This window comes from Rhinopithecus roxellana, chromosome 5 (assembly GCF_007565055.1).
Source record: "Rhinopithecus roxellana isolate Shanxi Qingling chromosome 5, ASM756505v1, whole genome shotgun sequence".
NCBI lineage: Eukaryota > Metazoa > Chordata > Mammalia > Primates > Cercopithecidae > Rhinopithecus > Rhinopithecus roxellana.
This window is the reverse complement of record NC_044553.1, coordinates 113,918,793-113,945,430: the sequence shown is the minus strand read 5'-3', so window position 1 is coordinate 113,945,430 and position 26,638 is coordinate 113,918,793. Positions and strand designations below refer to the sequence as shown.

At 39.3% G+C, this 26,638-nt stretch overlaps 1 protein-coding gene across 4 annotated transcripts in view; it reads right to left on the bottom strand.

Moving 5' to 3' along the window:
- Nucleotides 1–26,638, bottom strand: part of ZFAND6 (zinc finger AN1-type containing 6) — an 82,430-nt gene that overhangs the window by 27,600 nt on the left and 28,192 nt on the right. For 2 of the 4 annotated variants that reach the window (XM_030930034.1, XM_010383300.2), the window contains exon 2: nucleotides 13,017–13,179. The exons of the other annotated variants lie outside the window; for them this stretch is intronic. The gene's annotated coding sequence lies outside the window, so the exon portion shown is untranslated. The remainder of the gene's footprint in view (nucleotides 1–13,016; nucleotides 13,180–26,638) is intronic. 4 annotated transcript variants of the gene reach the window in all.

The window sequence follows — 26,638 nt, the reverse complement described above, 5'->3', positions numbered from 1 at the left end:
ATTCTGGTGTCTGCAGGAGTGGGAGGAGGGGGATCCTGGAACCAATACCTGCAGATACTGAGGGATGACTGATGTATGTTCATCACCCAGTGAAGGGAAAGGATTAGAAAGGTAGTACATCCCATCCAAATGTATTCCCAGACATGGTTTATATGGAGTTATAGCCATGACGTGATAAATGATAGTAACGCTTTTGGTACAATCCCATCTCCACTTAGCACACCAAGCTAAACATATCTGTGGTGTCTTAATTATGAAATTACTCAACAACTGAATCTGAAGGGTATCTGTATTACTGAAGCTGACAGCTTCAATCTGCCTACTATGTTTTCTTTCCTTGCTCTTTTAGGTAACAGAACATCTATTTCTTGCAGGAAGACCATTTCATTTGCTTGGGTAGGCCTGACCCCTCCCATCCCAGGGCCAGCCCTGTCTCAGGGGTGAATACCTGAGCCAAGTCTGGGCATGTGACAAGCTGAGCCTTTCACTTTTATATCTGCAATCCATCTAGAGTTGATTTTTTTGGTATGGAATGAAGAGTTAAGATTAATGCTTTTCTCCATATGGATATCTAATTAACTCCAAACCATTTATTAAAATGATCATCTTTTCCCTACAGTCTCATCTTTGCCCACACATTAGGCCTCATACATGTATGGGTCTTTTCCTAGGCTCACTATTCTATTCTACTGGTTTATTTCTCTATCCTGTTCTAAATTAACTACAGTTTTTTTCGGTATCTAGCATCAGTTTCAACCTTCCTCGTGATTGTGTTGGCTATTCTTGGCTCTTCGCATTTCCACACAAATTTTAGATTCAGTTTGTCAATTTCTACTTAAAAAATAAAAACCAATAGGATTTTTATTGGAACTGTGTTGAGTCTACAGATGTGCAACTACTACTGTATATCTCTCAGTTTATTTAGTTCTCCTTTAGGTTCGTAATAATGTTTTATAGTGTTCTGTGACGAGGTCTTGCATATCTTTTAGATACTCCTAGGTATTTGTTTAAAGTCTACTATAAAGGGTGTATCATATTTTTAAATCTCATTTTCTGTCTGTCTGTTGCCAGCCTCCAAGGTGGCCTGTACCAATTCCCTGAGCCCCCTGGTAGTCAGGCCTCATGCAGTTCCTTCCCACATTTTATCAGCGTTGGTCTGGGAGATCAACAGAATACCACGGAAGTAATGGCATGTCTTCCAAGTCTAGGTCTGTGGTTTCTGCTTTGCTTCCTCCTTGGTAACTCACTCTGGCGAGGCTGAGAGCCATGTCATAGAGAAAGGCTCATGTGATGAGTAGCTGAGGTCTCTGGCCAACAGCTATATGAGTGAACCAGGAAGCGGATTTTCTCTAGCCCTGATCAAATCTTTGAATGACTGCAGCCTTGGCTGATATGTGAACTGCAACCTCATGAAACACCCTGGGCCAAAACTATAGCTGAGGCCCTTCCATATTCCCAACAGAAACTGTGTGAGATAATAAATATTTGTTGTTTAAGCCAGTGAATTTTGGGTTAGTTTCTTACACAGCAATTGATGACACAGTTTCTGGTATATATGTCTCCCTGCTTCTCGCCCCCCTATAGTTTATTTTCAACACAGCAGCCAGTGATCTTATTAAAATCTAAACCAATCACACTGCTTGCTTACTCAAAATTTTCCAGTAGCTTCCCAACTTACAAAGCGTTAAAAGCCATATTCTTTACCATGACTTAAAGGCCCTTCATGATCCGGTCCCCCATTACATGACTTCCTCTTTTACTCCTCTTCCTATCATACACACTGGCGGGTATGACAGGTATTTTCCTGCCTGAGTCCTTTGTACTTGCTATTCCTTCCATTTTCCAGAAATCCTCATGACTAGGTTCTTCACCTCCTTCCAGTCTCTGCTCAAATGTTACCTTTTTCAAGGAGGACTTCCCTTGCCACCTATTTAAAATTGTCCCCAGCATCAATTCCAGTTTTATTTTTCTTCAACGCCCTTATCCTAATCTTAATTTCCTGTTGTATTGTGTCTCCCCTGTGCTAAAATGTTACCTCCTTAAGGGCAGGGATTTTGTCCATTTTGTTCCCTGATGCTTTGAAAAATGCTTGGTAAATGGTAGGCATTCAATATTGATTGAATGTATGAATGAAACTGCACTGCCACCTTACCTGCACACCACCACTAGCAGCCAAGGATGTATCCCAAGGTAAAAAACTAGAAGGCTCCTTTTAAAGAAATTGAATTTGCTGTTTAAGAAGAGAGCTAGATCTGTCAGCAAGGTGCGCCACATATGACTATATAGTTTGTGCACTGAACAAAGATGTCTGCAGGCGCAGCGGCTCACGCCTGTAATCCCAGCACTTTAGGAAGCTGAGACAGGCAGATGACTTGAGGTCAGGAGTTCGAGATCAGCCTGGCCAACATGGTGAAATCCTGTCTCTACTAAAAATACAAAAATTGGCCAGGCATGGTGGCAGGCGTCTGCAATCCCAGCTACTCAGGAGGCTAAGGCAGAAGTGCTTGAACCCAGGAGGCAGAGGTTGCAGTGAGCCACGATCGCACCACTGCATTCCAGCCTGGGCGACAGAGCAAGACTCCAAAAAAAAAAAGAAAAAAAACAAAAAACAAGTATGCCTGGCCTCATGCTCCAAGCTTTTGGGCATCTTTTCCATTCAGCCTACTCAGAAAGAGGTTCATTTAGCAATGTGACTAATTTAGCATACCCAATGATAATTTTATTAGTAAAATTAAGTTGCAGTGAATTTCATGTTCTCAAACTGACCTAGGTTCCATATCGCATACCTTAAAGAGCAAGGCATAGTTTTTACCAGCACAAGGCCACCTAATATTCCTATTTGCAAAAAGAGGAAAACCGTTCAAATTTTCCCACTGGCTTCCACATTCATGGACACTCATTCTCTTTTCTTCTCAAGATTACCACAGATCAATCTATCTATGCCTTTTTATTCGTGTTTGCCCTTAAAGCTTTTAATTCAACCATGTAGACTTTGTGCTTCACACCCGTGCCCAAAACCTTTTAAAAAAATCTCTTCTCCCCCTAAGGCAAATCTTCAATTGTAAATGAATGTCCTTCCCTAATTCTAAAGTTTAATATATGGTCATTCTCTAAATTTGTATCTTTTCTGCTCATGAAACTCTGCACATTTTTTACAGAAGAAAACTTGCTTTACTATTTATTGAGTGCTTTATGTGCCAAGCACTTATAAATACCAACCACTTTAATCCTCATAATAGTCCTATGAAGTAGGTACTATTACCACTCTCATTTTACAGACAAGTAAACTGTTCAAGGACACACAGCTAGTAAGTGAGGAGCTGGGATTCAATCCAAGCAGTTGGCTGGAGTCCACACTCTAAATCAGTAGTTCCCAAAGCATATCTGTGGACTCCTGGGGATTCCTGAGAGCCTTTCAGAGGTCCCTCCCCCTCCTCCCTGCCCTCCCAACTCCCTCTTCTCCCCCCCGTTTCCACTCTCTCCTCTCTTCTCTTCGATAGAGTTTTGCTCTTATTGCCCAGGCTGGAGTGCAGTGGCAGGATCTCGGCTCACTGCAACCTCCGCCTCCCAGGTTCAAGTGATTTCCCTGACTCAGCCTCCTGAGTAGCTGGGATTTACGGGTGCCTACCACCACTATTTTTTGTGTTTTTAGTAGAGACAGGGTTTCGCCATGTTGGCCAGACTGGTCTTGAACTCCTGACCTAGGTGACCCACCCACCTCGGTCTCCCAAAGTGCTGGGATTACAGGCATGAACCACTGCGCCCAGTCCCTATTTTCATAATAACAATAACTTGTTATTCGTCTTATTCACTGTGTTGACATTTGTACTGGCAGTGTAAAAGCAATGAAGGGTAAAACAGCTAGAGCTTTAACATGCCATCAAGGCAGTGGCACCAAACCATACTATAATAGTATAGTTGTCATTATATGACAAGAGGATGTCATATAATATGGTGATGTCATTAGGTAATGACTACCTAATAGTAGTCATTATATTCATCACCATACTCTCACAGTTAAAAAACAAAAAAACCAGTTTTACTTGTGAGTATTCATGATGAAACAAATTATTTTTATTAAATCTATTTTTTTTTTTTTTTGAGATGGAATTCTGCGCTTGTTGCACAGGCTGGAGTGCGGTGGCGTGATCTTGGCTCACTGCAACCTTTGCCTCCTGGGTTCAAGTGATTCTCCTACCTCAGCCTCCTGAGTAGCTGAGATTACTGGTATCCGCCACCATGCCTGGCTGATTTTTTTTGTATTTTTAGTAGAGATGGGGTTTCACCATGTTGGTCAGGCTGGTCTCAAACTCCAGACCTCAGGTGATCCACCTGCCTTGGCCTCCCAAAATGCTGGGATTACAGGTGTGAGCCACTGTGCCCGGACCTTTTATTAAATCTTGATTCTGATTACACTTCATTGTATTTTTCCTCTTTCAACTATTTTGAGATACGTCACCCCAGAGTAAAGCCTTCCTCATTCTAGTTTCTCATCCACATACTGGAAACTAAAGTCTCTATCCTCAGAGAGGTTTGGGGCACATAGTTCCTGATCAATCTCCCTTTTCAGGAAAAAGTGTTACTGAGGAAAAAGATACCTACATAAATTCAGAGGAAAAAACTTACTTGTAATAATCAACACTGTCCTTCAACATGAATTAAAATATGAATAATGAACAAATAATAAGTTTCTAAGCACAAAGAGCACATGAAAGCAAAAAAACAAATTTAACACACAGAACAATTATTTGTTTTTTCCAGAGTTATATTCCCAGCACTCTAGATTAGGGCTGGCAAATTTTTTCTCTAAAGCACCACATAGCAAATATTCTAGGCTTTGTGGGCCATACAGTCTGTCACAACTGCTCAATTCTGCCTTTATAGCAAAAAAGAAGCCATAGACAACAAGTAAATGAATAGGAATGGCTGTGTTTCAATAAAACTTTTATTTACAATAAGGGGTGACTGGAACGGAGTTGGTGAGTGCGCCACAGTTGGCCAATTCCTGCTCTAGATTAATGCCAGGCACATAGGAGGTACTCAAATACATGCTGGATGAATAAATGATTTCACAACTATTTTGGTTAGAAATATTATCAGGAAAGACATAGCAAAATTCCATGACTATAAGCAAGTATTACTTTCTTTTGTCATAGCTCTTTGTTCAAGGATATCTTGATACCTATCACTTTGCTAGCTATTAAACACTATAAAAGACATTTAGGACACACAGTTCTGCTCTCATCAATGTAGGTACAAGAACAGAAATATTAATGTCTGATTTTCTGCACAAATATCACATCTAACTCCAAACTTACAACTTCATTAGCCACAAAACCACCAAATGCTAAGAAGTACCAAAACCACAAAGTTTTAGAATATACCACTCTCACTTCATAGAGGTATACAAAAACGGATGCCAGAAATGATTGCAAGGTATTTCAGAAACTGATTTTCCTTCAGTTAAAATGTAACACACCTTGTGGGGATGACTAACAAATGCATCATGAAAGGAAGTATAACTATAAATCACTGCAAAACAACTGCTATATATACAGGGACAACTTGATGTATAGTAGAAAGAAAAAAGAACTGACTCATCTTCAAATTGGTTGTGAATATAAACTTCCTACTTAGATAAATGGCTAGCCTAAAGTACTTCATTTAAGATAGGTATGATGCCTGTCCTTTCTAACTCATAGGACTTTGAGGGGGTCAACTGGGAGGTGATTGTGAAAATACTTTAACCCCTAAGTTGCAACATAAAGCTCAGTTCAGAATTGGGTGGCTTATTTAAGTCACATATCTGCAGTTCATCATGAGAGGGAGAGTTGCAAACTGTCAGGTATTTAATAATAGCTGCAGTCATAAATCCAAGACTCTTTATTTACCCATAGCTCACAAAGGACAGGTTCATAAAAGTTCTCCTTGCCACAGAGACACTAATCACCTGTTAGGAGATCTGTGAGTAGGCCTCACTTCCACCTGAGATGATACCGTTTTTTATTAAAAGCGTGATGGAACAGTTTCTAATATCCTCCTCTCAAAAGTTTATAAAATGATGTATCAATTATTCTGGATAACTGGCAACAAAAATTTACTACGTGCTTATGCTCCGTATTTATAACTGTAAAGGAGGGATAAAAGCAAGTATGTGTTCTACCAGGGGAGACTTCTGTGTGCCTAGCATATAGGATAGTGGGAAATGATCTTAGAATAAGGCCACATCACAAAATCTTTGTGTTTCCATGCTAAGGAGTCGGAACTTAAACCCACAGGCAACAGGGAATCCCACCACCTTAGAATGAAAAGGGGATCTTTTTAGAACAAGTGCTATTCACTAAATACTACTGTTTTTATATACTTTAAATTGCTCTGAAAATAATTCAAGGTAACTTTAAAAATGCATGCTGTATGGTATCAAAAGTAAGCAAAAATAGTCAATCCAAGGAAAAATGGTTAAAAAAAAAGTTAGAAATACTGTCAATAAATAAAATGTATGCCCATAAAGGCCTATTTGCTAATTAGAAGCCATTCATTTGACTCTATTCTTTCAAGTAGCTAATGCAAAGAAGTACAATGAAATCTTACCCCCAATAACGTAAGAGGATTTCACTTATAATTTACAAGTAAAACACAGCGTGATAAGGTCAATAATATCTGTAAAGTAAAATGTAAGTTTCTGGGATGGATGGATGGATAGATAGATGGATGGACTGATTTGAGACAGGGTCTCACTCTGTCACCCAGGCTGGAGTGCAGTGGCGCAATCTCAGCTCACTGCCAGCTCTACCTCCCAGGATCAAGCAATTCTCCTGCCTCAGCCTCCCAAGTAGCTGGGATTACAGTTGCGCACCACCATACCCAGCTGATTTTTGTATTTTTACAAGAGATGGGGTTTCACCATGTTGGCCAGGCTGGTCTTGAACTCCTGATCTCAAATGATCCACTCGCCTCGGCCTCCCAAAGTGCTGGGATTATAAGGTGTGAGCCACCCATCCAGCCTCTGGGTTTTTAGTTCTAATATAAATCAATAGTCTCATGGCCACCTTCAGTTAACAGCCAGTCTTCATGGAGCCAGAGTTAAAAATAAAATCCGGCCAGGGGTGGTGGCTCACGTGTGTAATCCCAACATTCTGGGAGGCCAAAGCAAGAGGATTGCTTGAGGCCAGGAGTTCAAGACCAGCCTGGGCAACAAAGTGAGATCCCCGTCTCTACAAAAACTAAAAAAATTATCTGGATGTGGCAGTGCACACCTGTGGTCCCAGCTACTCAGGAGGCTATGTATGGTGGGAGTACCACTTGAGCCTAGGAAATTGAGGCTGCAGTGAGCTGAGATCATACAACTGCATCCCTGCATGGGCGACACAGCAAGACTCGTCTCTTAAAAAAACAATAATAATAATGAACTTATCATCCAGGCTTATCATTTAGGCAATCCTTCATAAAGTTTATTTCTAAGTGTGTGCTTTTGTTCTATTAAAGATTGCTGAGGCAGAGGAAAAGGGTAGAGAGAAAGCACACTGAGAAGGCAGAATGGGTTACAAATTTCTGCTTCAAACAGAATAGTTCATTTTTGGTCTCTTCACATACCTGGTTTCTGTAAAAGATTTCAATTAAATAAAGGGGTTCAAACGGCTAAAAAATTTGGACACTCTTAAGTTCTTGATTAAGAGCAAATTCAACAATGGTCAACAGTAAGCCAATCTGAGGTAGGGTTGATATACTATACCATGAACACTTTAGAGCATATCTAGGCCACTAGTTGTAAGAGTTAAATTTCAGTTAGGCAGCCACCCCACTTTGAATTGAAATGTTTTGAGTGAATATCCGTAAGTCACCAATTAACTCTACTAAATTCTCCAAATTTTTTCCCTAAATTAAAAAAATCAGGTCAGAAAAACTATATAATTAGGTATATATTATAGTAAGTGCTCACTGAAAACGTCTACTCATTATTATGTACTAGGCCCTGGGCTAAGCACTTTATATAGATTATCTGACTTAGGCCTCAGCAAATCTGTATAAGGGAGGTGACATTCTCACACATGTTCCTTTGTAATCAGTTAAAGAAACTGAAGTTACACATGTCATTCACTGCCTCCCTGCTAAAATTCCCTTCTAAGACAATCTGTATACCTATAAATCAGCTCTTGCTGCCCTTTTAGTACCATGGGATAATAAACCCTCCAGACAAGCTAATTAGACCTGGATGAACAACACCAACCCAATGAACCTATCTAAAGTCATGAGTGGAGGTGGGGAGGAGACAGAATAGCACACACATAAAAAGTACCAAGGCTACATACTTGCAATTCAATTACATACGATTTTCCAAAGATTTTCAAAATAATCCTTTTTTCTTTCCTTAGTTAGAATTGATTTCTATTTCCATGTGTTCTGGTCCCTGATTAGAATCCAGTAAACAGTGATTTATTTTAGAACATAACATTAATACCTTGTTCCTATCCTTTGGTATCTCCCCTAACACCTACACTATTTCTAAGCACAAAGTAAAAGTGATTATCAGTGCTGAAATCTAAACTACTTTTAACCTTTAGTGGAATCATCTCAAACAGATAAATTTATCTCACAATAAAACTACTAACTGAAACCTAGTCCTTCCTGACTCTAAATTAATGTACCACCCATCACATTGCTTGTCTTCAAAGGTGCGTCTAGATAAGAAATCTACTAGCATTTAAATGTAAAAATTAGTTTTCATTTCCATATCGCATATAAACAGATGGCTCACTTTAATCTGAGAAGCAGTCACTGACAGACTTCAATACTTACAACACTGCTTGACTCACCTGTCAATATCTTTATTCAAAAATAACTGCAAGGCTGGGCGCGGGGGCTCACACCTGTAATCCCAGCACTTGGGAGGCCAAGGCAGGTGGATCACCTGTCAGTTCGAAACCAGACTGACCAACATGGTAAAACCCTGTCTCTACTAAAAGTGCAAAATTAGTTGGGCATGGTGGTGCATGCCTGTAATCCCAGCTACTTGGGAGTGTGAGGCACGAGAATCGTGCTACTGCACTCCAGCCTCGGCAACAAGAGTGAAACTCCATCTCAAAAATAAAAATGAAAAATAAAAATAACTACATTTTATAAATTGTTTAAAAATGACTTTATGGCCAGGTGCAGTGGCTCATGCTTGTAATCCCATCACTTTGGGAGGCCGAGACGGGCAGATCATGAGGTCAGGAGATCGAGACCATCCTGGCTAACACGGTAAAACCCTATCTCTACTAAAAAATACAAAAAATTAGTTTGGTGTGGTGGCGGGCGCCTGTAGTCCCAGCTACTCAGGAGGCTGAGGCAGGAGAATGGCTTGAACCCAGGAGGCAGAGCTTGCAGTGAGCCAAGATTGCGCCACTACACTCCAACCTGGGCCACAGAGCGAGACTCCATTTCAAAAAAAAAAAAAAAAAAAAAAAATCACGTTATATAAAACCCAGAGAAAATACACCTAACCTTCAACAAGATTCTTAAAGAAATATTTTTTGCTTCCTCTTCTCCTCTTGGTGGAGTTCTATCTGATGCAAGAGCCAATCTTTCATGTTCCAGACAAAGAGAATTGTGTCATCAATAAATGTCATGTTTAATGCAAATACATTACCTAGTAAAACCAACTATCTAGAACAGTGTTGTCCAATACAGCAGCCATCAGCCACATGTGGCTACTAAGAATGTGAAATGGGGCTAATGCATACAGCAGACTGAGACAGGAAGGCAGGGAGTAAAGATTATTTTTCTTTTTTCTTTTTTTTGAGACGGAGTCTTTCCCTGTCGCCCAGGCTGGAGTGCAATGGTGCAATCTCAGCTCAGTGCAACCTCTGCCTCCCGGGTTCAAGCGATTCTCCTGCCTCAAGCCTCCCGAGTAGCTTTGATGGCAGGCGCCCGCCACCAAGGCCGGCTAATTTTTTGTATCTTTAGTAGAGATGGAGGTTTCATCATGTTGGCCAGGCTGGTCTTGAACTCCTGACCCCATGATCCACCCGCCTCAGCCTCTCAAAGTGCTGTGATTACAGGGTGAGCCACCATGCCAGGCCAGGAGTAAAGATTTCTATTCTACTCTTCTGTAGATGTTTCTCATGATACCTTAATAGAAAATACCCTACTTTGTGATGTTCAAATTCTTAATCCTAAAGCCTTAAAATCTATTACTTTGAGCATTTATAATATGCTACCTAATATTCCTCCTCTCAAAGAACAAACAGGTTTAATAATAATAATAATTTGCAAGCATTGATGATTCAATCAACCTCACAATATCCCACCAGGTAGCAAATTATTACTGTATCTATTTTACAGATTATACAACTGAGGCCCAGAAAAGTTTAAGTAATTTGCTTAGTATCACAGAGATGTCAGAAGGGACACCTAGGATCTGAACTCAGGCAGCCAGACTCTATAGCCTGCATACATGACCATGTTACATGGCCTTACATAGCCCAAAAACTTCATTTTAATACACTGCATTATACAACAGTAAAACAAGCTCAAATACCTTTACAAATCTAAGCAAAACCAAATGATAGAATTGGCTACAGGATCAATGAGAAGCCTACACTATTGTGGTAAGGTAAAGGGTAGAGCAAGGACAGAGGGAATAAAGTAGACGAGTTTTATATATGGTGCTCACATATTCCTACAAGTACTTTCTATCCCAGTAAAGTTAATTAGCTTCTAACTTTACCCCCTTGAGAGAAGAGTAATAGAGAACAGAACACAGAGAATCATCTCAGAGAGATAAAAAGAAATTTGGGACCAATTTACTATCATACAATTTCACCCTAAACCCTCTACAGTGATAAAAGCAACTCTCTTTCTACCCTATTGTGTGTTCTCTCCTAATCTCATTTTAAAAATCAAAGTTTCATCAGTATGTTCCAAAGGCTTCTCTCACCTTGAATTTTCCTTATTTTTGACACTAATCAAAAAAGAGGAGGGAAGGGTGCTGAAGTACTGTTCACAGAATAGCAGCACCAAATTAAACGTGGCTTTTCAAGGGAAATGCCAAATGGCTGTAAATGAAGAATTAAATTTCATATTACAGACCCTAAAACTGCATTAAAGTGAGGCTTGTCATCATTAAACAAGATTATAAATATTTCTTCTCTAGAACTACTGAAAGATTAGGAACTAGATAGATAACCTCTGGAGATTTATACAGTGGGCTATATATCTACTGACCAATATAGAAAAGAAAATAATGGGGCAAAGTGAAACCTTTGGGATTTTCACTAGTTTTGAATGCAGCAACATGTGTCTCTCCATTTCTGCCATGTATCCTTTGACCACCTTCATTAAGAATATCCATATTCGGGCCGGGCGCGGTGGCTCAAGCCTGTAATCCCAGCACTTTGGGAGGCCGAGACGGGCGGATCATGAGGTCAGGAGATCGAGACCATCCTGGCTAATACGATGAAACCCCGTCTCTACTAAAAAATACAAAAAACTAGCCGGGCGACGAGGCGGGCGCCTGTAGTCCCAGCTACTCGGGAGGCTGAGACAGGAGAATGGCGTGAACCCGGGAGGCGGAGCTTGCAGTGAGCTGAGAGCCGGCCACTGCACTCCAGCCTGGGTGGCAGAGCAAGACTCCGCCTCAAAAAAAAAAAAAAAAAAAAAAAAAAAAAAAAAAAAAAAAAAAAGAATATCCATATTCGGCCACGCAAGGTGGCTTGCACTGGTAATCTCAGCACTTTGGGAGGCCAAGGCAGGCAGATCACTGGAGGTCAGGAATTTGAGACCAGACTGGCCAACATGGTGAAACTCCACCTCTTTGTAAAGATACAAAAATTAGCCGGGCATGGTGGCACATGCCTGTAGTCCCAGCTGCTCGGGAGGCTGAGACAGGAGAATTACTTGAACTTGGGAGGCAGAGGATGCAGTGAGCAGAAATGGTGCCACTGCTTCCAGCCTGGGTGACAGAGTGAGACTCCTCAAAAAAAAAAAGAAAAAAGGATATCCATATTCAATGTGTATTCTTCACATTTTCTAAATGTTTTCTCATTCACTGATTCTAAAGATAGTCCATTTTGATTTTCCTTCAGTCAACACATTTGTGTTATGAAAGAGAAAGTAATTTCATTTTAGTGCATACAAATGCGTAACATTCCTTCTACTGCATGCCTCAGTGAACAATTAACAAGATTTTATAAGTCTCTGTCTACATGCTCATCATTTTGCTCACTACAATGCTTTATATTTTAATCACTCCATCTATACAAACAATGAATTCTTCTAAAGAGAGAGAAAAAAAATATCCAATTCAGAGTCTCACTCCTAAATCCATAAAGAAAAAGTCGGGGGAGGAGGATAGAAAAAAAACAGACACCACCCCACCATGGATTCTTAAGGAATAACTTTAACACCTTAAAGGAAGGAAAAGGAGAAATTTTTCTTCAATGGCATTTCTATTTTTCAAAGTACTTTAAAAAATAAAATTGGCAAATTTAAAAAACTTTCAACTGCATTTAGGGAACCAGGGTGCTTGTATTTTGATACACTCTTTGATTAAATAAAGCGATTTAAAAAAATATTAGTTTCCAAAATTATTATAATTTAAATTATTATTTCCAGAAGCAATTTTCTATATTAATATCAAACATCATAATCCCAAGCAATTTTTTTACGGTTGTTTGGTCAAAATATTAACTTTAAATGGCTGAAATCAACTGCAAAATAAACAGCAATCTAAAGAATTACAATCTTTTGCTTCACAATAATAAAATTAGTAATGCAGATTCTAATGCTTATAATAATTCTGATAAAAGATGCGTGGTCACTAACAACATTAGTTATAAATGTTATTGCACAAAATATTATATAAATAAAAGTCTACCACCCACTCCACCCTCAGTATCCTACCCACCAGAAAAAATACACCCTAAAAATGTCTCATCATGATGACTTAGGTCCATCTTCAAGCATTTTAAATTAAAAAAAAAAAAATTAAGTTACTATGCCCAATTACATGGTTACAGGCTTAAGTCTCTACTCACACAGTTGAGGTTGATGAGCAAACAGCTGTCCTGTATCTTGAAACAGACATTAGCTTTCTGCCTTCCCTATCCTCATAAGCAGCTACTTAAAAGTTTTGAGTTTTATGCAAGAAAACATTTTAAAGCCTTCAGTGTTTTACTGCAGCAGACTTCAGATTCATTCCTGTAACACATTTAACATGAAACAGAGTTGAGACATATAAAATTTATGTACCACATTTTAATCATCTAAAATTTTAAGAAGTGCTTTCGCCATTATAGCTAGGTTAAAAGGGTGGCTAAAGGAAAAGTGAAAAACAAAAACATTCCAATTGGTATTTGACGTTATTAATACGCATATAACTAATCCATAGATTTTTCTACACCTGGCCACAGACTAGGTGAGTAAGGATTACTTTATATAATCATTTTGTCCAAAGTAAGCAAAAGTAGGTATTTTTCTGTTTTCCTTAAGTCTAGCTAATTTCTTTAGAATAAACAGCTACCAACTAAAGAACGCTTTTACAGATAGTCAGTGGAATGCCTTTAGAGTCCCAAGTACACATATCATAGCACCAGACTAGGGAGAATGAGATTGTTTTGTGACAGCAGGAGGAGACATGTTGTAACTCATAAGAGTTGTATGAAAGGTATTCTATCATAAAAAGTTAAAATATTTGTTTAAGAGTCTAACTTTGCTTCAGTAGAACTGACTAAAACTTTCTGATTTCACCGCAGGCTTAACTGAGTCTGCAGTACAACGGCTAAAACATAAACTGTACCTATCTTGGGCTATAAAACAGAAGCATGCTTTCTGTATTATAATAATTAACATTTTATAGGTGTTTAGAATATAACAGACACCACTGAGAGTTTTATATGCACACTTAATCTTCATTCCATCCTTAAAAGTCAGGTGCTACTATTACCAACCCTTTACAGATGACAAAACTGGTTCGGAGATGTTAGGAACGAGTTCAAGATCACAGAGCTAGTTAAGTGGCAGAGCTAGGACCTGAAGCCAGATCTATTTGTCTCCAAAACCTGATGCTCTTGAGCATAAAGCTAGATTACAGGCAAACAGTGATCCATTGTACTGATAGATCCAACTGTATCTGGAATTAGTATACTGATTTGGATACCATACGTTAAGTGTGATACTGATAAATGAGTGTTATCAGAAAACCAACAGGATGGTTATAACTTCAGGAAAGTCATCTCTTACAAGAAGTGACTGTATGAAATTAAAGCAAGTAACCTAGCAAAAAGACAAAAAAGAACACATTTTGAAGGGCAGTTAGAGAGACACAAAAAAAGCAGGCTCATCTCGTGTGGTACAGAGTACAGAACTTGAAACAGTGTATAGAAGTCTCAGGAGACATTCTTGTTCAACACAAAGCACTTTATAATGCTAAGGAATCCAAGAGCTCAAAGCAGTTCCTACTATAGTACTGAGCTCCTGCAATTAAATACCTAAACCCGGTTAAATACCTAAACCCAATTAAATATCTGAATTATTACCATCATAGTAATAACCTGATTCAGACAAAGTCACCAAAGAATGTTAAAACTCTTTGTGAATGAAAGTTTGATGAGGACTGGTATACACTGAGTCTAATAGTGTCTTCCCACAAATTATGTATTACAGAAGGAAAAATATTAACTTAAGTAGAGGAACCTGGCAGGTATCACATTAACCTAAAGATCTAGTAAGTATCACTGATAAGGGAACAAGTGGACATGTGCCTCCTAATGTGATGCACTGAAAAGCACACAAGTGTAACATTCCTGCCAAAACTACATTCCTAAATTTTATCACGAGAACACATCAGATACACCCAAATTGAGGGAGATTCTACAAATAAATGGTCTGTCACTCTCTTCAGAAATGTCAATGTCATTAAAGACAAAGAAAGGCTGAAGAAACGCTTCTGATTAAAGAAGAATAAAGAGATGTGGCAACTAAATGCAATGAATGATTATGGGTTGGATTCTGGACAGGAAAAAAAAATCATTAAAGAACATTATTGGGCTCACGCCTATAATCCCAGCACTCTGGGAGGCCGAGACAGGTGGATCACCTGAGGTCAGGAGTTTGAGACCAGCCTGGCCAACATGGTGAAACCCCATCTCTACTAAAAATACAAAAATGAGCCGGGCGTGGTGGCACGCTTGTAATCCTAGCTACTCAGGAGGCTGAGGCAGGAGAATCATTTGAACCTGAGAGGCAGACGTTGCAGTGAGCCATTGCACTCCAGCCTGGAATACAAGAGCAAAACCCCGTCTCACATACAAAAGAAAAAAAAAATTAATCGGAAAACTAGTAAAATGTGAATGTAGACTGTGTATTAGATAACTGCGTTATTTCCTTAATCTAATAACTGTAATGTAGTTAAACAAGAGAAGGTCCTCGTTCTTAGAAACTATACACTGAAATATTACATGGTAAAGGAACATGATGTAAGCAACTTAACCTCAAAAGATTCAGAAAAAAATAACATGACAGAGAATGAATAAGTAAATAGCACAAAATGTTAACAATGGGTTAATCTTACTAAGAGGTCCAGGGACCAGTTTCGTGGAAGACAAATTTTCCATGTGTTTACAGTTGTGGGGGAGGTGGGCAGGATGATTTCAGGATGAAACTGTTCCACCTCAGATCATCAGGCCTTAGGTTCTCATAAGGAGAGTGTAACCTAGTTCACTCTCATGAGCAGTTCTCAAGAGGGTTCGTGCTCCTATGAGAATCCAATGTTGCTGATCTGACAAGAGGCGGAGCTAAAGTGGTAATGCCAGCTCCCATGCACTCACCTGCTGTGCAGCCAGGTTTCTAACAGGCCACAGACTAGTACCAGGACTAGTCCAGTCAGCAGCCCGGGGATTGGGATAGGAAATACATGTATATTTTAACCTTCCATAAATTTGAATTATTTCAAAATAAAACCTGGTAAATATTTGAACCTGATGTTCCAAGGATTCTAAATACCTGAAAGAACCAGATTCCCTATCTTGTCTCCACACACAAACTCCAATCCAACAGCAGTCTAAACTGATTTATGATGATCAAATGAGTTATAATAAAGAGTGCTCCAGTTTAAAATACCAAATATAAGTGCCAAGTGACATGTACCATTCCACTGACGATAAGGTATGACTCAGAGATCTAAGACAGGTGAATGTCTACCTCCTCCCAATCTTGTTTTATTCTACTGCACCCTTCCCCAAAATACACTGGAATTAAAGAACAGAGACAATAAAGCACTGCTATTCTTCCATTAAGAAGGCAGTAGTAGCAAGTGTCTCCTTGCTAAAAACTCCAAATTAAGTTATCTATCTATCTATTTATTTATTTTGAAATGAAGTTTTTCTCTTGTTGCCCAGGCTGGAGTGCAATGGTGCAATCTTGGCTCACTGCAACCTCTGCCTCTTGGGTTCAAGCGATTCTCCTGCTTCAGTCTCCCGAGTAGCTGGAATTACAGGCATGTGCCACCAGGCCCAGTTAATTTTGTATTTTTAGTAGAGATGGAGTTTCATCATTTGGTCAGGCTGGTCTCGAACTCCTGACCTCAGGTGATCTGCCCACCTTGGCCTCCCAAAGTGGTGGGATTATAGGCATGAGTCACCATGGCCAGCCCAAAGTAAGTTATTTTCTGATTATGCCAGGTTGCAAAACAGACCCAATTTGATAGCAATCAATAACCTATATGGAAAATATTTTTAAAAACTTCACTCTAAACAAAACTCTAATGCCAATTAAAAGCTGGCAAAGTACACTACATACTCACTACAGAGCACCTGGCAAAAACAAGAGTCCAGAATGTTAATTACCGAGACTAACATACAAATGGTTAATACACAAACACTTCAGCTGCCAAAAAAAAAAGAAATGAAGAACAGAAAGAGGGAAAAAGAAAACAAACAGAAGTAGAATATGAATGAATATTAAAGAAAACATTCAAGAAGAAATAATGATGGCTACATATCACCACATTATTTTGAGTTCTTCTCCAATGATTAGACGGATTTTTCTTCCACACATTTTATCTTCCACTGTTGTTCACCTCACCTACTATAAAATATAAAAGTCCGTCTTTGTAAGACTGCAAGAAATGTTAAGAACTGTTAAGAGCACAGCTTTGACTGTATCTTGTGATGATGCTTTTTTTTTTTTTTTAAACTTGTTGAGCGGCCCAAAACAGCAGTCTACTAGGAAATTCTCACAAACAATTCACATTGGAAAGGAGTGGAGTGTCAGAACACATCATCTAATTCACATCACCTAATTCCAACAGCCTTCCAAACCTTCTAACTCTGGGAAGAATGAAATGAATTATTTTAGCTTCCTATACTAATCTAGATACATCCTACATCAGGTATCAGCAACTTATGGCACAATTGTTTTTTTTTTCTTTGAGACGGAGTCTCGCTCTGTTGCCCAGACTGGATTGCAATGGCGCGATCTTGGCTCACTGCAACCTCCGCCTCCTGGGTTCAAAGGATTCTTCTGACTCAGCCTCCTGAGTAGCTGGGATTATAGACATGCACCACCACGCCCGGCTAATATTTGCATTTTTAGTGGAGACGGGGTTTCACCATGTTGGGCAGGCTGGTCTTGGACTCCTGACCTCATGATCCACCCACCTCGGCCTCCTAAAGTGCTGGGATTACAGGCGTGAGCCACCGTGCCAAGTTGGCACAGTATTTACTGGTCGTTTAGCTAATTCCAGGCCTTGGGCCCTGCTGCTAAGCTGTGGCCTTCTTTCAGACAGTCTCTTTATCAGGTTAATCTCTCTGACTACAGAGCACCAACACTGCCTTGTTTAAAGTAAGCATTTTAACAGGTTCTTGTTGAATGCCAAACTACAAAACAAGCAAAACCATTTTTATCTCAATCCCAATCCCTGCCTTCTCTCCTATTTGCTCAGGTACCAAGCTATCAACTCTTCTGCCTCTGCCAGATCTCTCTATTAGCTCTCCAATTTTTTTCCCCACATATCTCAATTTAAACTCCAATTCTCCGAATAAAAGGATCAGAATAACACACACTGTGAATGAAACTTGACCAATTCAAACCTAAAATGTAAACCAATTTAAACCTAAAATCACTAACTTAGTAAATAAAAGATTTATCAATGGACGTGTGTGTATACAAACATAATATATTTGGGGGCGAAGGGAGCAAGTTTTCAAGTATCCATCATCTTCCAAATTAACTCTTATACCTACACTTCTAAGAAGACTTAGGCATATGAGTCTGCAATTATAGCTCAATTCAAAGGCTTTCATTAAGTCATTAGTCAAATCAGCACGGTCATGCAGCTGAATTTCTAGCAAATCCCTAATATGACATTACAAATCATAAACCTTGATCTGTAGCTTCCTCTACAGATTCCCCTTAACTTAAATTGCATTAAGTCCCAAACCCTGAAAAGAAAGGAGGTAGTATGGAAAGAAACAAAAAAAGGCTCCAAACAATAAATCCAAGTATAAGTTAGAAAAATACTAGGGAATGGGGGACAGAAGTGTTGCGACATGGACAAGATTCAAGTAACCCATTCAAAATCTAGCATATTCTTGTAAACAAGAGTTTTAAATAAGGAATACCTTCTTAGGGGAGGTTTAAAGGAAAGGCAGTAGCTTTTTGGCAGAGGTGAGTAGGAAATAAAAATAAAAGAGAATAACAACTGGCAATTCAATTCTTTCCCTGAAATAAAAGCCTTCCGGTTTAATTAAATTTTTCTATCTTCTCTACCAAAACTAAGCATTGTATTTGTTGTCATTTTTTGAGACAGGGTCATACTCTGTTGCTCAGGCTGCAGTGCAGTGGAATGACCACAGCTCAATGAAGCCTCTACCGTCAGCCTATTGAGTAGTTGCATACACTACAGGGGCACACCCACTACACCCCACTAATTTAAAAGACTGCAGCCTGGTGCTGTGGCTCACACCTGTAATCCCAGCACTTTGGGAGGCCAAGGCAGGTGGATCACGAGGTCAGATCAAGACCATCCTGGCTAACATGGTGAAACTCCGTCACTACAAAAAAAAAATACAAAAAAATTGGCTGGGAATGGTGCCATGTGCCTGTAGTCCCAGTTACTGGGAAGGCTGAGGCAGGAGAACAGTGTGAACCTGGGAGGCGGAGATTGCAGTGAGCCGAGATCACGCCACTGCACTACAGCCTGGGTGACAGAGCAAGACTCCGTCTCAAAAAAAAAAAAGATGTTTATTTTTTGTAGAGAAAGGGTCTCACTACGTTGTTGAGGCTGGTCTGGAACTCCTGGGCTCAAGCAATCCTCCCACCTCGTTCTCCCAAAGTGTGTGATTACAGACGTGAGTCACCAGCACCTGGGCCAGGAGTGAAATGATAGATTTAAAAGACAGCAGTTTCCACTCCTAGGTATTTATACACATGTCCACACAAAGACTTGTACTGAAATGTTCATAGTAACCTTATTTTAACAGCCAAGAAATGGAAACAATCCAAATTATCCATCTAATGGTAAACAGATAAACAAATTATGACATGACCATAAAATGAAATACTATTCTGCAACTAAAAGTAAAGAACTACTGATAATACAATGTGGGTGAATCCCAAATTATTATGCTAAGTGAAAGAAAAAAGACTACACAATGAGATTCTACTCACAGGAAAAGTTACAAAAACACAACTATAAACCGAGTAGGCATGACGGCGTGCAGAGGAGGAAGGGTAAGGATCGCCTGAGCTCAGGAGTTGAGTCCAGCCTGAGCAATATAGTGAGGCCCTCATCTCTTAAAATGTAATTAAAATGCAACTATAACAGAAAGCAGATCCAGGGACCACAGGATAGGGAGATGGGATTGACTTCAAAAGTACACAAGGAAACTTTCCAGGGTGATGGAAATATTATACCGTCATGACTGTGGTGGTGGTTAAACAACTACATAAATCATAACTAAAACTGCACACCAAAAATTAGTATATTTCATTGTGTAAACTTACCTTAATAAAGCTGATTTTAAAAGACAAAATAGGAAAAAGGAGTGGAAACAGGTCATTTTGACTTAAAGTACTATTCAGTTAAATCAGTAAAAGATAAGTATTAGAAATTTCAAACTATACCAAGAGAAGCCACAAAACTAATGAGTTCAAGTTTCACCTAGAATCAGTTTTTCACTAAGTATTTTTAAAAAGATGTCTTAAAATAACTTTCTAGGCTGGGTGCAGTGGCTCATGCCTGTAATCCCAGCACTTTGGGAGGCTGAGGTGGGCAGATCAAGAGGTGAGGAGTTCGAAGAAGTAGTGTGGTGAAATCTGGTCTCTACTAAAAATACAAAATTAATTGAGTGTTGTGGCACATGCCTGTAATCCCAGCTACTCGGGAGACTGAGGGAGGAGAATCGCTTGAACCTGGGAGGTGGAGGTTTGCCATGAGCCAGTGAGCCAAGATCACGCCACTGCACTCCAGCCTGGGCAACAGAGCAAGACTTGGTCTCAACAAATAATAATAATAACTTTCTAATTCTCCTTATTTATAATTTTGAGAGGGAGCCTTGCTCTGTCATCCAGGCTGGAGTACAGTGACACGATCTTGGCTCACCGCAACCTCTGTCCCCCAGGTTCAAGCGATTCTCATACCTCAGTCTAATGAGTGGCTGGGATTACAGGTACCGCCTCCATGCCTGGCTAATTGTTGTATTTTTTGTAGAGATGCAGTTTCACCATGTTGGCCAGGCTGCTCTCAAACTGCCAACCTCAAGTGATCTGCTCACCAAGGCCTCCCAAAGGGTTGGGATTACAGGTGTGAGCCACCACGCCCGGCCTAATTCTCTTCATTTAGCTGTAAGCACAGAAACACATTTTTCCCTCCTTTACCACTATATCCACTTTTACATCATTTCAATACCCTGAAAACGATTTGGTACCTTAAACAAGACTAACTTGGACTGCCTTTTTAACACATTATTTTACAATAAATAAAGCTTGTAATTCTACTAAACAGTTTTTGCTAATCTTAGATTTTAAAGTGTAACTGCCATTAACTAATTTATTGCATTTCAATAAAAGATGCTTCTCAAATAAAGGCAGCATAGCTTATTTCTTCAAGCAGCAATCACTTCTTAATGTTTTCCGATTATTTGAAAGAATATAGAGAAAGCAACCTCCCTTCCCACACCTCAGATACAACTTTCTTGCTCATCTATTACATTGACATTACAAAATAACTCAAGTTCCTAAAGATTCCAATTTCTAGATAAAAACTTGCACATTAAAAGAAAAAAAAAAAAGTCCTGCCTGGGCGTGGTGGCTCACGCCTGTAATCTCAGCACTTTGGGAGGCCGAGGCAGGCGGATCATGAGGTCAAAACCAGCCTGGTCAGCATGGTGAAACCCCAACTCTACTAAAAATACAAAAAAAAAAAAAAATTAGCTGGGCATGGTAGCACACACCTGTAATCCCAGCTATTCAGGAGGCTGAGGCAGGAGAATTGCTTGAACTGAGGACGCAGAGGTTGCAGTGAGCTGAGATCGTGCTACTGCATTCCAGCCTGGGTGACAGAGCGAGACTTCGTCTCAAAAAAAATTAAAAAATAATAATTGTAGTGGCCAATATTTAAATACAAAACCTAAATAGTAACTTACAGTAAATTGGGTATTTTGAGACCAAAAGACTTCTTCAGGAGCTAAATATAAAAGCATTTTTTAATATAATTCATTTAAAACCTTTTTTCTTGTTTACCATAAAATTAAAATGCTCAAAATAGTAGCTATTTTTTAAGAGTAGCCTTCCAATTTAAGCAATTTTTTAAAATTCTATTGGTATTGTAGTGTGTCAATGTTGCCAAATACTCCAGGGTAACACTGTCAATGAACCCACTCACTCACCACTGATTACGTGTACAGCCTTGGGGGATACAAAATGTAAGACACAAATTCAGCCTGAATGATGAGTCAAGAACTTTTTCCCCATCTCTTACCATTTAGAACTTTGAATAAATTAAAATGTTACTATCCCTCTAATAAAACATGTTAACAATGAATAACTGATATGTTTGAAATAGCACATTCAGTTTATCATATTGTTTAACGAGGATACACAGTTGTTTTGTTTTTTGAGACAGAGTCTCACTCTGTCGCCTGGACTAGAGTGCAGCGGCACAATCTTGGCTCACTGCAACCTCTGCCTCCCGGGCTCAGGCAATGCTTTTTTTTTTGTAGAAACGGGGTTTTGCCATGTTGCCCAGGCTGGTCTAGAACTCCTGGGATCAAGGGATCCACCCACCTTGATCCCTGAAGTGCTGAGATTACACGTGTGAGCCATCGTGCTGGTCAGTTAATTTTTTTTTTGTTTCCCAACCATCAACAAACCAAATTTTTTCTATAAATCCTCTTTGATAATTCATTCCCGTTAACAATTAGTTATTTAGCAGATAAATACTATCCGTTGCCAGTGGGACAGATACATGTAGTGAAAACTAAATACAAAACTATCACCTCTACTCAGAAACAAAGCACTTCATCATTATCAGGGAGCAAATGTTTACATTCAAGAATGTTATCAGCTATTAACGTTAACAGTCAAAGTGAGATATTAAATATATGTATTGGCCAGGTATGGAGACTCATGTTTGTAATCTTAGCACTTTGGGAGGCTGAGATGAGAGGATAGCTTGAGGTCAGGAGTTCAAGATCAGCCTGGGCAATACAGCAAGATTCCGCCTCTACAAAAAATTTTAAAATTAGCCAGGCACGGTGGCGTGTGCCTGTAGTGCTTAGCTACTCAAGAGGCTGAGGCAGGAGGAATGCTTCAGTCCTGGAGTTTGAGGTTACAGTGAGCTATGATCGTGCCACTGCATTCCAGCTGGGGTGACAAGATCAAGACCCTGTCTCTTAAAAAAGTTTTTAACAGTAAATATATTAAAAATTTGTATCTGTTATTAGAGATGACGAAGAGCAAATCAAGGATACCTGTGGCAAATTTGCAATCTTCAGTGTTACTTTTCTCTAAAATAGTTCACTCTTCAGTTTTCATCACATTATAAAAATTAACCATCTTATCTAAATGGAACTCTGCAAAAGCAAATGAACAAAAGGTCCTGGCAACCTTTTCCTTCAAAAGGGCATTTGATTATTCTGAGAAAATTACCAAAATGATTAGAAGAATGAAATATGGCTTAGAGTTTAATGACATACAAATAATCCATTAGGTATCCAGAGTCAGAGATTTCTGTGGTGCTCTGTCTTCTCAATAACACCCCTAGATTTTCATATACATCCTCCTCCTTCTCACCCCATTCTGATACAAAATCACCTAACAGTGAGAAACTATGCATGCGCACGCGTGTGCAAAACACACACACACACTCCTTAATGACTAAATAGACAATATGATACTAATGAAATCTTTCTTTGCAAGTATTTCCTTTGGCAACTTCTCTTCCTCCTACTGGCCAAGTCGAGTAACACCTACGGTGACCTTATCTTCTAAATCAAAACTTAGGATGTATGATCCAACAAGATAGAATATTTTAGTAGAAAAACATAAATCTCTAGTGGGTTGCGGCAAAGAGGCAGTTCAAATTTTTGTGCTACTTCCAAATGTATGGCTCTGTATTTTAAGGATGTCAAAAAGTTAATATTTCTAAAATATTCCAAAAATTTAGAAGGCCAATAAAAAATATTTGAAAACCGGGTTGCCTGAAGATACATGGCTCCTAGAACGGTATCTCAAAATCCCATCACCGGCTATTTGTCTTTTTATAAAATACATTAGCTCAGGTTTCAAAGTTCTAAATAGGAGTTCTGAGCAAATCTCTCCCAAATATGACTCTTTCTCAGACCTTTCTCCAGGGTTCTGTTTTTGCTAACTGCCTACTAGAAATTCACTTAGATGTCTCATTGGCTCTGCCAGTAAACAAACAAACAAAAAACATCGGGTGAGCATGGAGCAGGATCGACTAAGAGGTAGTAAGTCAGTCAGAACTGCAGGACAAATAGTAAGAACAAAATTGAGGGGTCCCATGATAAATGCTTTATCTGCATTGTCTCCTTTCATCTTCACAATATCCCTTAAAGGTAGCAGCAACTATTTAGAGATGAGGAAACTGAGGCCTACAAAGATTATGGAACTTGCTCAGGTCAGACAGCTAGTATGCAGTAAAGCAAGGATTTGAATCCAAGAGTCTGACTCCAAAGCCCAAGCACCTGAAGATGCTAAGACATCAAAAAGAATGAGATGCAGATTCTGACAGACTTGTGGTCACCGGTCAATTCAAGAGGTATTTCTTGAGTACTTAGGTACTGCCAGACACTGAGGATACACACACCCAAAAAAAGTACATCTGGGTTCAAATTTTTGCTTTACTACTTAAAAGCTATGTAAACTGAAATGAAAAAGTTTCTGAGCAGTATGATTTGAATAAGGAATGGCTGCTACTCAGGAAAATAGACAAATTAACAAGTCACAATACAATATGAAACAACACAAATATAAACAAGGAAAAGAATTTATACAGTGATTAGCTTTGTCATAGGGAAGGGATTGTTTTGGTTTATGGTGGGAGACTCACCTTAATATTTTGAATGAGGATGAAGGATATTCCAGACTAAATAAAACATGATACCATGATTCTACATAGTGCACTCAACAGGGTCACAAGTAGACTGATACTCCTAAAATATAAATACCTAGGAAGCTGGAGAGTTAGGCTGGATTCTAGATGAGTAGAAAAATAAAAAGGAAAACACAGTTCAAGCATCCAGACAGAAGTCAAGGTCCAAGGCTCAAGCAGGCTAAAATGGACTGGGTGGAAAGCAGAGCTCAGGCAGTACTACAAGGAAAGCTATTCCATTTCCTTGGGCATGGGAGTCTATACAAGTGATCATCAATTAGCCTATGGTAAGCAGCTAGAAGGCAGAGATTACATCTTCATTTCAGTTCAACATACAGTTGAATGCTAGGTCAAGAGAACACAGAGGATAGGCTGGGAGCAATGGCTCACACCTGTAATCCCACCACTTTGGGAGGCCGAGGCAGGCAGATCACTTGAGCCCAGGAGTTCCAACATTAGCCTGGCAAACAGGGCAAAATCCAATCTCTACTAAGAATACAAAAATTAGCCAGGTGGTGGCACAGTCTGTAATCCTAGCTCCTGTAATCAGGAGAATTGCTTGAACCAGGGAGACGGAGGTTGCAGTGAGGAGATCATGCCACTGCTCCAGCCTGGGTGACAGAGACTCTGTCTCAAAAAAAAAAGAAAAAACAAAACAAAACACCACACACACACTCACACACGAAGACAGAATATGGCCCCTACTCATACAGGATTTCACAGCTTTGGTACAAAAGGCAAATGTGTTGAATTATTAAGGCAAATGGTGTGATCAGTGAAGAACAGAAGGAGTTGCCAATTACGAGTAGCTCTTTCAGGAAGATGCGGGAAGATAACAGCTGTAAAAGTGAAAAGAGCCCGAAACAAGGTATTTGGAGAAAATGCTGGTAGTTTACTGTGACTGAAGTACAGTACACATTGAGAAAGCAGTGAGATGAGGATACAGAGACAAGCAAGGGCATGATCATGGTGGGTCTGTTCTGGATAAAGATGCAATAAAGAAAAATCCTGAAAATGTTGGGAAAGAAGGGAATCTAGAAAGGTGCTACCCAATACATTAAGTAGCCACCAGCCTCCTGGAACTACTGAGCACTTGGAATGGTGCAACTAAGGAGTTAAGTTTTAATCAATTTAAACAGCCACTACTAACTACCATATTAGACAGCAATGATCTAAGCACACGTAAGGGAATTTTCTTATCCAGAAATAATTTATCTTCTACAAAGAAAAGAGGGTAAATGAAGATACAGGCATTTGTAAGTTAAGGAAAAGAAGGGGCAGGAAATTGAGAAAACTCACAAAATTATGTCAATGATAACAATAAAGTATAAAGGAGGAGTGAGGTGAAAGTCTTTTTTTTTTTTTTTGGAGATAAAAGTTTCACTCTTATTGCCCAGACTGGAGCGCACTGGCACAATCTCAGCTCACTGCAACCTCCGTCCCCCAGGTTCAAGTGACTCTCCTGCTTCAGCCTCCCGAGTAGCTGGGATTACAGGAATGCACCACCACACCCGGTTAATTTTGTATTTTCAGTAGAGACGGGGTTTCACCATGTTGGTCAGGTTGGTCTCGAACCTCAAGTGATCCACCCGCCTCGGCCCTCAAAGTGCTGGAATTACAGGCATGAACCACTGTGCTCGGCCAAAGTCTTAAAGAATGGAGAAGGTTTAAAATAAGCACAAAGAAAAATGGTAGAGGGTTAGGATGAACAGGATGGACAAGTCCAAGCTGGAGTTGTAAAGTATAAGGTATGTAGTAAAACTTAAAAAAAAAAAAAAGCTATAAAGGGTATTGTTGAGACAACTGACAAAACTAAATATGGACAGTACATTAAATAATACTATTGCATAAAAGTTAAATTTCCTGATTTTGATAATCACACTGTGTAAGAGAATATTTTTGTTCTATGGAAACACATACTGAACTAGGTAGGGGTAAAAGTCTCCAGCTTACTCTCAAATGATTCAGAAAAACACAGTATGCATATATTTATATATACAACGCACATATATGTGTATACTAATTTAATTTTTATATATGCATGTA